A 10,733-nucleotide genomic window follows, 5' to 3' on the forward strand; every position below is an offset into this window, starting at 1 on the left:
TCTTTTTCATAATGGGTTCTGAATCACACAGTCAACATCCATCCTCAGATCCTTCCCACCCTGGGAGAAAAATCTCAACTCCACTTTAAATGCCAAGGCTTACAGGAACAATTATGATAATTCCCATTGACTATGTGTGCATGACTGTTGCTAACTGGTTTTCCTATATTCATCATTTGACCTTCACAACCACCTCATAAAGGAGGTTCTTTCTAGCTCCTATTTATAGAGGAAGAACCTGAGACTCAGAGAGAATGGATTCCCTTTGGGCTGATTGAGAACAGAGTTCTGTGAGATTAAGGCCTCCTTTAATCTGGCTTCTTTGTCTCTGTTAATATGACCAATGAACACAGTAGTTTTTGGACCAGCAGTTAGCATAATGGCTATGTTGCTGAACTCCCATGTAGTCAACCGCGGTTCAAGTCCCGGACCGGTGGCTTAAACTCACACCGGGCACATGTGCATGCGTGCCCAAGATCCCAAGAGGAGAAGGGATTGCGGCATGGCCATCCCCCCTCAGGAGGTGATTTCTCGCTTTCTGTCTCTCTGTCTTTCTCTGTCTTTCTGGCGAACACATGTGCCCTATAGCAAAAAAACTCTCTCCAAAAAAAAGAACACAATAGTTTTCCTAGTAGCCTTATCAAAACTACATTTTGAATGCTATCCTTACCAAGCAAGCCTTTACCTTTGTTCCTAAAAAATTAATCTTATTCGGGCCCACAAAGACCTTTTTTTTTTTCCTTATTATCATCTCTTGAAGGCAACATGACTCATGTAAGAGTCCTGGTAACAGTTATGAAAACAAGCCTCCTCGTACAGCACCTGGCAGATGGTACATGCCTATTACCTGGTTGCTATTATTACCCAAGGTGGGCACACTGTTTGTTTGGTTCCCTGGGTTTCCCTCTGTTCCTCATACAACACAGAACAATGTACTGAAAGTGCCATTGAGCTGAGGAGGGGTTCGTCTGCTGTGGCTGGTGTCTGAAGCAGTTTCCAGAACACCCTTCCTCTCCAGTTACTGGTAGAAGCAAGGAACCAAGAAGACGCTTCCTTGAATTCAGTCCATCTGCCCCCATGCCTGGCCCCATTCTCCTCGGGGACCTCATTGTCTCACACACTCGCTGGTGGGGTAGGTTTGTCTGCCATGGATATGAGAAGACCCTTCCCATCCCTTCAGTGCCCAGCCCATGGTGCCACTCTGTGCCGACTCCTCACCCACGCTGCTCAGAAGAGGCATTCCTTTTAGTGGGGTGGAGCTGTGGAAATGGATTTTAAAATATGGGTTACATTTTAATTTTTGGTTGCTTTCTAAATTTGCTCACCATCGTGCCTTCTTGTTCTAAAATGAGAGAAGGGAAGCAGCTGCCCTCTGGGAAGGCTCCAGACAGGAGAAGAGAAGAGAGTCCTTGCATGTCTCTGCTGATTGTTCTACTTCCTTCCAGAGCTCTGGAAAGCCCTGTGGGAGTGGACGGGGTCCAGCTCATGACGACTCACTGAGGTGACTGGCCCCCAGTCGCCTGATGGGGACAATTAACATAGACCCTGTTCTCACCCCAGGGAACAAAATCCACCTGGACTGTTGCTGAACTCCCATGTAGTCAACCGCGGTTCAAGTCCCGGACCGGTGGCTTAAACTCACACCGGGCACATGTGCATGCGTGCCCAAGATCCCAAGAGGAGAAGGGATTGCGGCATGGCCATCCCCCCTCAGGAGGTGATTTCTCGCTTTCTGTCTCTCTGTCTTTCTCTGTCTTTCTGGCGAACACATGTGCCCTATAGCAAAAAAACTCTCTCCAAAAAAAAGAACACAATAGTTTTCCTAGTAGCCTTATCAAAACTACATTTTGAATGCTATCCTTACCAAGCAAGCCTTTACCTTTGTTCCTAAAAAATTAATCTTATTCGGGCCCACAAAGACCTTTTTTTTTTTCCTTATTATCATCTCTTGAAGGCAACATGACTCATGTAAGAGTCCTGGTAACAGTTATGAAAACAAGCCTCCTCGTACAGCACCTGGCAGATGGTACATGCCTATTACCTGGTTGCTATTATTACCCAAGGTGGGCACACTGTTTGTTTGGTTCCCTGGGTTTCCCTCTGTTCCTCATACAACACAGAACAATGTACTGAAAGTGCCATTGAGCTGAGGAGGGGTTCGTCTGCTGTGGCTGGTGTCTGAAGCAGTTTCCAGAACACCCTTCCTCTCCAGTTACTGGTAGAAGCAAGGAACCAAGAAGACGCTTCCTTGAATTCAGTCCATCTGCCCCCATGCCTGGCCCCATTCTCCTCGGGGACCTCATTGTCTCACACACTCGCTGGTGGGGTAGGTTTGTCTGCCATGGATATGAGAAGACCCTTCCCATCCCTTCAGTGCCCAGCCCATGGTGCCACTCTGTGCCGACTCCTCACCCACGCTGCTCAGAAGAGGCATTCCTTTTAGTGGGGTGGAGCTGTGGAAATGGATTTTAAAATATGGGTTACATTTTAATTTTTGGTTGCTTTCTAAATTTGCTCACCATCGTGCCTTCTTGTTCTAAAATGAGAGAAGGGAAGCAGCTGCCCTCTGGGAAGGCTCCAGACAGGAGAAGAGAAGAGAGTCCTTGCATGTCTCTGCTGATTGTTCTACTTCCTTCCAGAGCTCTGGAAAGCCCTGTGGGAGTGGACGGGGTCCAGCTCATGACGACTCACTGAGGTGACTGGCCCCCAGTCGCCTGATGGGGACAATTAACATAGACCCTGTTCTCACCCCAGGGAACAAAATCCACCTGGACCCAGCCTGCTGTGCTCCAAGCTGTGGGAGAAGCCCAAGCAGTGGGAGGAGCCCAAGAGGTGGGAGGAGCCTGGAGAAAGGTATAATTTTGACTTCGTCTTTTGAGAGTGGCATTTGTGCCATCTTTTTTTTTTTCATTTGGAGAGGTTTTCGCTATAGGGCGCGTGCGATAGCCAGACAGACAGAGAGAGACAGAGAGCTAGAAAGCGAGAAATCACCTCCCAGGGGGGATCGCCACGTTGCAATCCCTTCTCCTCCATTCTCCTCTCGGGATCTTGGGCACACATGCACATGTGCCCAGTGTGAGTTTAAGCCGTCAGGTCTGGGACTCAAACCACGGTTGACTACATGGGAGTCCAGTGACATAGCCATTACGCCAACTGCTGGTCCCAGCATTTGTGCCATCTTGAAAGGCCGAGAAGGCTGTGGATAGGAAGGGGGGAAGAGGGCAGCATAGCCAGGAATGGTGCCCCAGGCTGGGAGGTGAGACTGCCATGCTGAGGAGCTTAGACTTTATCCTGGAGGCACAGAGGGGAAGTGGTCTTTGCAGCCAGGACAAGGCTGCAGCTGGCCACAGAGTGGTTTCCTCCCATTGCATCATCCTTCCTCGAGTGTCCATCCCCCATGGCGTGTGCTGCAAGGACTGGGATCTATCACACTCTGTGGTTTGGCATCTGTCCCTAACCCTGAACCGATTCTCCTCTGCCACTGTCACAGCCCTCTCATTTGCGGAGTCCCTTGAAAAGTTTTCCTGCCTCTCACTGTGGTAGGAGGCCTGGTGTGTGCCAGTGTCCTGCTGAGACTCTCTCCTGTGTGGCCACCGTCCCCTCGGTTCTCCATCCACCCAGGCCCACTCTTCCCAGGCACTTTTGTGGGCTTCCTCCCCAACACGCTCAAGCCACACTTCCTGGGACTCCACTGGACCCTGTAGAGACCCTACATGGGCAATCCCAAAGACAGGTGTGGCTTTCAGATGGACAGTTACCTGTGTCTGTCAGCAATTGTATGCAGCTTCATCTGGGACCTGAGCAACAGTGGCTTCATCAGTTTAGAGGTTTTGGAGAGAAAGAGACAGACAAAGAGACAGAAAGTGAGAAATCACCCCCCTGGGGGATGACCACATCGCAGTCCCTTCTCCTCCATTCTCCTCCTGGGAGGTGCCAGGTGAGTCACCAACACGGTCGCGGTCCCTCTGCATGTCAGGCACTGGCCCAGGCATCTGCATATGTCATTTCATGGGTTCTAGAGTGTCTCCTCACACTCAGACACGGAAGCTGAGGCCCAGACAGGAACGGCCATGTGCCCAAGGCCACTGGGCTGGGACCAGGGCTCAGGTGTCTGCTCTCCAATTTCACACCTCCCTCTTACCTCCCTGCACCACCTTGGGAACCGCCAGTTTCCAAGAGACTCTCACCCTGAGCAACAGTGGCTTCATCAGTTTAGAGGTTTTGGAGAGAAAGAGACAGACAAAGAGACAGAAAGTGAGAAATCACCCCCCTGGGGGATGACCACATCGCAGTCCCTTCTCCTCCATTCTCCTCCTGGGAGGTGCCAGGTGAGTCACCAACACGGTCGCGGTCCCTCTGCATGTCAGGCACTGGCCCAGGCATCTGCATATGTCATTTCATGGGTTCTAGAGTGTCTCCTCACACTCAGACACGGAAGCTGAGGCCCAGACAGGAACGGCCATGTGCCCAAGGCCACTGGGCTGGGACCAGGGCTCAGGTGTCTGCTCTCCAATTTCACACCTCCCTCTTACCTCCCTGCACCACCTTGGGAACCGCCAGTTTCCAAGCGACTCTCCACTGACATCACATAACAGCAGGGCCTCTGACTTTGGGAGACAGAAAACAGAAGTGAGAACTACGGAGACATCTGCTGACTGGTGGGGAGTCCCAGAGAAAGATCACCCATCCCATACACTGGGCTTCTTTTATGACAAAGGTGGATCCCCACTACACACTTTGTGGAAGGGTGCTATGGACACCCCAGTCTCAGAAAGGGGAGGAGTGTGTGCTCCAAGCTGGGCATGCACTGCCCTGGGAGGAGGGGTCGCAGTGCCTTTTTCAGTCCCGGGGAGCCTCCGTTTCCTTCTGCACTTAGGTCCCTCCTTACCAATTCCTCACCACTGGGACATTTCTGCATCTACTCAGTGGCCTGTGGTTCTTCGAGGTGGTGGGGGGCCTGGAGGTGCCCAGAGGCCAGTCCACTCCCCCTGTTGTGTCACAGCTTCTTGGAGATCTCCAGGGAGCTATGGCCCTGTCTCCAGGCAGGCACACCTGTGCACACCTGCACATAGAATGCCTGACTGCGCATGACCATAGGAGCCCCAGGAGTAAGCTTCTGCCTTGAAAGGATCCCGTCTGAGGCAGCATCTGCAGCCTTTGTGAGTCCTTGGGGAACGAGGCCTCACTACCTGTCACACCTGTCCAGCAATGCATTGCTCCCCTGCATTTCCTTTTTTCTTGGTGCTGACTGCCTCCCAGTGGCTGCCTCTGCCTCCCATTGGTCTTTGGCCTGCTCATCAGAGCCACCCAGATGAGATCACATCGTCCTCACCATGACACAAATGAGAAGCTGGGGAGTCACAGCGTTCAGAATTTGCTCTTCTCCACGGTGTTCAGCTGAGTTCTTTCCTCACAGGGTGGGGTGTCCAGACCCTTCCCAGCCTGTCTTGGCCCCAGACATGCTTCCGTTTCTCAGTGTTCCTATAAAGCACTGTCCCTGGAACACAGCACTCCAGGAACAGTCCAACCAGCCCGGGGAGAGCAGCCCGTTCACTCCACTCGTCCTAGATACTGACATCCATTAAGGTCACTCAGGAGACAGTGGAGCATAGCAGGGACGCCGAGCAAGGGGTCAGCTCAGGCCCTGACCTTCTCCCTGGACAGCTGCCCGTTCGTGACTTCCTTTCCTCTTTCTCCTACATGTGAGGCCATACACTGAGAGCCCAGGGAGACTGAAGATTTGGGTTCCCACCGTGTTCCTTCACTGCTCCTAGAGCCCTCAGTGGAAAGCTTCTCCAGCCCGAGCCTCAGTTTCCTCCCAGGTTTGTTGGGATGATCAACGACATAGCAATAATATGAGGGCTTGGAAATACCTAAATAACTGTCCATTTGTTATTATTTTGGAGAAGATTTCTCATTGTTTCCAAAATCTGTTTTCCAGCTTTTACGTAGAAACAGAATTTCCACCTTGGCGTATACATGCTCAGGGCAAGATGGTACTTCCCAGGCTGCCTTGCACCAGGCATGACCCATGGGAGGTGAGGGGAAGTGATGAACTCAAATTCCAGCTGGGCCTTTGAAGGGAAGAGTGTGCCCACCTTTGCCCTTTGCCCTCTGCCCTCTGGTGGCTGGAATGCAGACTTGGTGGTGCACCTCCCAATCCCCTGGATGAGGGGCACCCCTGGGACAGCAGAGCAACAAGGCAGAGGGGGCCTGGGTGCCTGACTTGAATGAGCTGCCCCACCCTACCCAGTCTGACTTTCCCATGACCGACAGACGAGCTCCTCTTTGGTTTATGCCACTTTTATTTGTGCCGTCCAGCTCAGCGTCATTATAGTCTAGCCAATTTTCTTGAGGCATTTCAATACGAAGAGGCAGGTAGAGGCTCAAATTAATTGGGAAGAATGGCTCTTGCCAATATGCTGAAGAAGCCCTATTTCTTCCTTCCTTTCTTTTTTTTCTTTCAACTTTTTTCCTCCCCTTCTTCCATTTCTCCCCTGTCTTCCCATTCCATCTGTAACCATGCGTTGAGTTCATCTTCTGGCCCTGGCCCACTGCTTGCTAGTCTGGATACAGAGATGGGGAAGGCACAGCGCCTGCTGTAGGCTGGCGAGGGAGCTAGACGTGGAGGCCACCAACCTCCATGTCCACAAGGCATACAGCTCACGACAGAAGTATCTGAAGTGATGGGTGAACTGATGACACAATCACTACTTTTTCTTTGGACAGCAAGAGGAAGGGTGTTTGAGGCTTATTCCTTGCCTTGGTCCATGAGGGTTGAGTACAGAGTCTCTGGAAAGACAAAGCAAGGAAGGGCATGCTAAGCAGAGGAGATAGCTTTTGCGAGAGCATGTGAGGAGAACTGTGGGTTCATTGTAAGGAGGCACCCTGGGGTGGGGGCCACAGGAGGGGGCGAGGGGTGGAAAACGGGGTTGGTCGAGGACTTGCTTTGCTGCAGAGAGCTCCACCTTCCTTCTGAGGAGACTGAGCAAGGAAGGAACAACTGCTTTGCAAACAAACGCCTCGTGTGTTTATTTCCTCTATTTTCCTCATATCTCTCATCTGCTACCCTGAGTAAGATTCCTCCTGGTTTCACTTAATTTCCACAGGAAACTGGAAAGAGCAACATCTGTCTAAATTCTCCCTAAGTTGCTCCAGATTTCTAGGGTCAGAATGTGGCCCCTGAGAGACAGGGTCTCTGGGGTCAGAGGTGACAGCCCCAGAACTGGTGGACTCCACCAAGCCCCTCGTGCAGCAGGGTCCTGGCGCCAGCTCCCTGCACAGCACAGAGTCTCAGCAAGAACTTCTCTGGACCCTGGGGAGGGGAGCACAGGCCTGCTTCCCATGGGCTCCTGCCCAGCATTTGTTCCTGAGCTTCTCGTTCCTGGGAGGGGGCGCCAAGCAACTGCTCTGATTCGCTCAGCAGCTGCTCCTCCGGGCAAGGCAGCAGTGCTTTCCTCGCATGGCCTTGGGATGTTGGCCTCCTAGCTATAGGGACATTGTTTTGTTCACAGCTGCAAGATAATGTCATTTATTTAGGGGACACCTCCTCTTCTGTTACCCACAGGGAGACAGCTTTATGCAGGAGAAGGAACAGAGTGAGCTGAGCTTCTGGGGACCGGCTTCAAGGACTTGGGAAAGTGGCTTCCCCTCCCTGAGGCTATTTCCCGAGCTGGCTCTGGTGGTATCAGAGGCCATGCATGGACAGGTGTGGACTTTGATGTCATGCAGGCGGGCTTGCTTCCTACCTGTGCATCCTGGTGGCCCTGTGGTCCTCAGCAGGTTTTAACCTCACCTGCCCAGGTGTTTTTTGTTTTGTTTTGTTTTGTTTTGTAAGGAATTATTTTATTTGTTATTATTATTATTTGATAAGAGAGAGAGAGAGAGAGGAGAGAGAAAGAAAGTGAGAAAGCAAGCTGCCAGGCCCGGCACTCCAACTGCAGTCGGCCACGTGGGAGTCCAGCACCTCAACCACTACACCACCTGCCAGTCCCCTGCCCCACTGTTTTCATCTGTGCATTGAGGATGCTGGGCCAGGTACCTTAGATGGCCTTTGGGGCTTCGCGGTGATGGCAGGAACTCCCACCTCTACAAGGATGCAGGGGAAAAGGGTTTTATTTCTTCTCCTGTGGGGAAATACTTCCAATTCTATGTCTGTTGGAACTAAGCAGAGTTGGCTCAAAAGACCTATACTCCACGATCTACTGTTCTTCCACCCCCAGCATAACTGGAAAACTCCGTAGGGGTCCTCCGCAGCTTAGAGAGATCTACCCCATTTGACTCCCCACTACTCTGCCCTTTCAGGCCCCCAGCACAAGCTAGGCCTGCTCTGAGGCTCACCCCAGTGGTGACGCCAGTGGGGGGCGGGGGGGGGGAAGTGGCTTTAATTCCTCCAGATCTTCATCTGCTCCCCCCAAGTCCTTGATTCAGGGAAAAGCATAGTAGGTGCTGTTGGTATAGAAAATGCCAAGCCCCCAGGTCTCCTTCAGGACGCTGTCCCCACCAGGCCCCACCGGGCCAATTCTCTTGCCTGGAACATCTGCACTCCCCACCGCTTCTGCTGTCTTTTGGCACCCCCAGTGTCAGCATCGGGTGACCCTCTCTGGGTGGCACTCTCTGACATCCTGTGGTCTCCCTGCTCCCATGGCTCACAGCACTTGGCTCTTTTTCTTCGGAGAGTCATGTTGTTAATTATACCTGGACCTTGTATTTCCCATTCAGTGCTTGACCCTCAAGCTGAATTATAAGTGCCAGGAGGGCAGTGGTCATGTTGACCTTGCTGTCTGCCCATTGCCTAAGATAGTAGCCTGGTAAATAGTTGGTTCTGGACAAATGCTTGTTTAAGCGAATGAATTCATCACCCAGAGAATCTGGAATGTGGTAAAATGGTCAGAGCAGGGAGGCGAGTCGCCTTCAGGCATGTAGTGGCATGTATAGGCTGAAGTGCCAGCATCATAGGTTCAGTCCTGGTGCTGACACTCAGGACTCTGGGAGAGCGATCTTGGCCCCAAGGGCGGAAATTGTCTCAGAAAACAGAGGATGGTCAGCAATGTGTGAAGTGTTGCTGAGAGACCAAGAAAGGAAAAGATTGAACTTCGTGTCTTGGCCTCAGCCACGGGGGTTATGATGACCTTGACAAGAAACGAGAGTGCAGGAGAGTGAGCAGGAGTGGAGGAAGTGGAAACTGAGTATAAATGACTGTTTCTAGACACTGTCCCCGGAAGGGGAGGCAAGAAGACGTTAGCTGTTTCTCATCAAGCAGGATCACATCAAAATTAACTGGGAAAAGTTTCTGAATAATAAAAATGATTCATCTACTAGATGACTAGCAAAACAAGATGTCTCAACTCTTGTTTTGCTCCCCACTGAGAAGCAGGATGTCAGAGTTAAAGGGATCTCAAAGTGAGAGGATTCCAACACAATCCTCTCATTCAGTAGGCTAGGTACCTGAAGCCCAGAACGGGGCAGGCCACTTGCGCCAAGTCACACAGCAGATGAGGGGTAGAGTCAGATTTTGAACCCAGGCTCCTGTATGCCCAGCCTAGGGCTCCTTTTCCATATTCCATGTTTTTCTTTCCTCTGTCCTTTCTAGACAGTCTTTGTTGGTACCAGGAAATGGGTTTGTTATTTTTAATATATTCAGAATGAGTAAAATGTGAGCTGGCACCATGGCCTGGTGGTTGGGGATGCTGGATTCCACATGGCTGACTGTGCACTTGGAGTCCTGAACCTGGTGGCTTGAGAGACACTCTGGGACACACGTGTGCCCCAAATCTTGACAGGGTAGAAAGATGGAGAAGAAGGGGTTGCGTCTTGACCACTCACCACTAGGGGATGCTTTCTCCCTCTCTTTTGCAAGCACATGTGCCTTCTGGGAAATTAAAAAAAAAAAAAATTGAAAATGAGTTCAAAAAAATGAGTAATCGATTTTTGTCTCATATAGCAGATCCAAAGTATGTCTTATGTAAGAGCTAAATGGGATGGGAAATGGCTTCATAGGAAGAACAAAGATTCCTTTGAATGTTAAAGGCTCCAGAGTGAACCCTAAATTGGTCCATTGGACTGGGCACAGCCCTTTGCCTAGCTGGCGGAGGCTGGGCAGGGCTGTGTGCACATGTGTGTGTGTGTGCATGTGCGGGCTCCCTCTGCAGTGATCCCCAGAGCACCAGGACAAGCACCCTGAACCTCCTCCATAGCTCTTACTACCAATGGTGGTAAAATACATATAGCAGAACTTTATGAGTTTAAATGAACTTTTCTCAATTAACTTTAATGTGCTCCTGCTTGAAGAGAAACAGCTAATGTCGTTGGGATTTGATTTTCTTTTTTAAAAAGGAATTACTTATTTTAATTTTATTTTTATTATTAATGCTATTTTTAATTTGTTATAAGGCATGTGTGCTCACCAGAGAGAGTCATAGAGGGAGAGAAAGTGAGAAAGCAAATTGCCAGATTCAGGACTAGAACTGGAGTTGGCCAAGTGGGAGTCTAGAGCCCTAACCACTATGCCACCCACTGGCCCCAACTTTACTGTCTTTTTTTTTTTTTTCAATTTATTTGCATTCATTCACTGTACATCATTACAGCATACAAAATGAGATTTTCCATCCAGAGTACACTGTATATTGTCTCAATCAAGCACATCAACAAACATGTTATTATTAGCAAATGATCTCCCATTTCTTGTTTTCTGTATGTTTTGCTTTTTCTCCCCCATCCTTGGTTCCCTCTCT

The sequence above is a fragment of the Tupaia chinensis genome, unplaced genomic scaffold (genome assembly GCF_000334495.1).
Source record: "Tupaia chinensis unplaced genomic scaffold, TupChi_1.0 Scaffold138491_1, whole genome shotgun sequence".
Lineage (NCBI taxonomy): Eukaryota > Metazoa > Chordata > Mammalia > Scandentia > Tupaiidae > Tupaia > Tupaia belangeri.